Genomic DNA, 1778 nt, shown 5'->3' with positions numbered 1-1778 from the left:
TTCCTCTAGGATCTCATGGCCCAGCCTTCTTCCTGTTTTCTTCCCACAGGTGAAAAAAGAGGGATTTACGTGCAGGCTGCAAGTAAGTTTGAGTGGGGGATTGATCCCTGAGACCCCTGGAATACTGGAGCCAGGAGCCCCTGGGTGGGGAGCTCACTCACCCCATAGTTCCTCCTTTAGTCTCATCTCCTGTGGGCTCTGACCACTTCCTGTTTTGTTCTACCCCAGACAGTGACAGTGCCCAAGGCTCTGATGCGTCTCTCCCACAGAAAGGTGAGACTTGGAGGGCCTGAAGTGGGGAGGGGCTTTGGGGCAGAGGGGACACAACTGGTTTATGGGGATTATTTGGGTCATTTTGAGCATGCAGAGGGCTGTTGAGAATGTCAACACTTATGTAACTGACATGAATTTGTTCATGATTATTTTCTTGTACAGTGTGAGACAGTGGCCCTGTGGGAGACCAAGTGATGCAAGATTTGTTCACGCTCCCACTTTGTGACTTCAAATCCCCTGACTTCTCTTTCTGCAGCTGGCATCTGAATGTGTCTGTGTTCCTATTAGCATAATGAGAGGAGGTGGGGAAATTGACCCACCCCTGCCTTCCACGACCCCCTCCCCACACTGACCTTTGTGCTTTCCCTGATGAAATGTCCTGTTGCAGCAGAGGTGGGGCTGGGCCAGCTCCCTCCCTGTCTTAACTTCCTGTTGCACTCACTAGTGATCATTTGCTTCCTTACTGAAAATATGAATCCAGATATGAGTTTTTTTCTAATTCTTGTTGAAAGGGATGTGTTAATTAAAGAAGAAGATTCCTAAAGTTTGAGAGTGGAAATAAATGGAAGCACTGAGAACCTTCCAGAAGTCATGTTTGCTGTGCGGAGTCTGTACGTGGATGGGGCCTGTGCGCAGTCGGTGTTCAGTACAACATGGGCTCTGATGATGTGATTCCTCAGCTGGGTCACCTGTCTGCTCCTTTGTTCTGGTTCCTTCTATAGAACCTTGTTCCATCAGTACCTGTGATCACAGGGATGAGGACATCACCTGGGCATTGTCGTGTCTTCAGGACCGTGGGCAGCGAGGGCTTCCTGTGGCCAGGTCAGCCTAGGCTCCGTCCAGGGTGCAGCCCTCAGCTCCCACCTTTTGTGTGTTTAGACTTTGTTTCTTTAGAGATTTTTTTGGATTATGCCTGTTCTTTTTCATGTTTTGAGTTCTGTCTCAGTCTCCTGGGTGTCCCCGTCTCTAACAGCAGCAGCAGTCATTTGGCCTGTCATTGTCCCCACAAGGCCCAGGGTGGCCCCTGCACACAGGAGACTCTGTGGTATTGAGGGACGAATTTTCAGACTCATCCAGCTCTTGTCCTCCCTCTAGAGCTGTTTCCTGGATTGTTCTTCCCATCTTCCCCCGGTTTTATAGAACCAGAATCTAGAAGTGGTAGTCAGGAAGAATTCAATAGATTTTCATCTCACATAAATTCCTGTTAGGTTTCTGTCTTCTCTGCAGCCTGCCCCATCTCTCTGCCCTTAGCCCTCGTCATCTTAGTTGACGAGGCCCAGTTGGATGCTGGCTCCAATCCAAACACATGGATTTAAAAAGTTGAATCTACTTTAGGTTCACAATTGGTTGGAAAAATAGGGCCCTTAAGCCTAGGATTGTTCCTTCTGAAGAGAGAAATATAATTGTGTGTGAGTTTGCAGGAGGGCGGCTGTGGGAGGGAGGGAGGGGAGAGCAGCACTTGTGAGAAAGTTGCAGGCGGCACTGATGTCAGTGTGGGTGGACGT

General features: G+C 49.2%; 1 pseudogene; it reads left to right on the top strand.

The window, feature by feature from the left end:
* LOC124234426 (class I histocompatibility antigen, Gogo-B*0101 alpha chain-like) overlaps positions 1 to 865 on the top strand; it is a 1217-nt pseudogene extending 352 nt beyond the window's left edge.
* Positions 866 to 1778: the final 913 nt, after the last annotated feature.

This window comes from Equus quagga, unplaced genomic scaffold (assembly GCF_021613505.1).
Source record: "Equus quagga isolate Etosha38 unplaced genomic scaffold, UCLA_HA_Equagga_1.0 73791_RagTag, whole genome shotgun sequence".
In the NCBI taxonomy this organism is placed as follows: Eukaryota; Metazoa; Chordata; class Mammalia; order Perissodactyla; family Equidae; genus Equus; species Equus quagga.
This window is presented reverse-complemented; position numbering and strand designations above follow the sequence as displayed.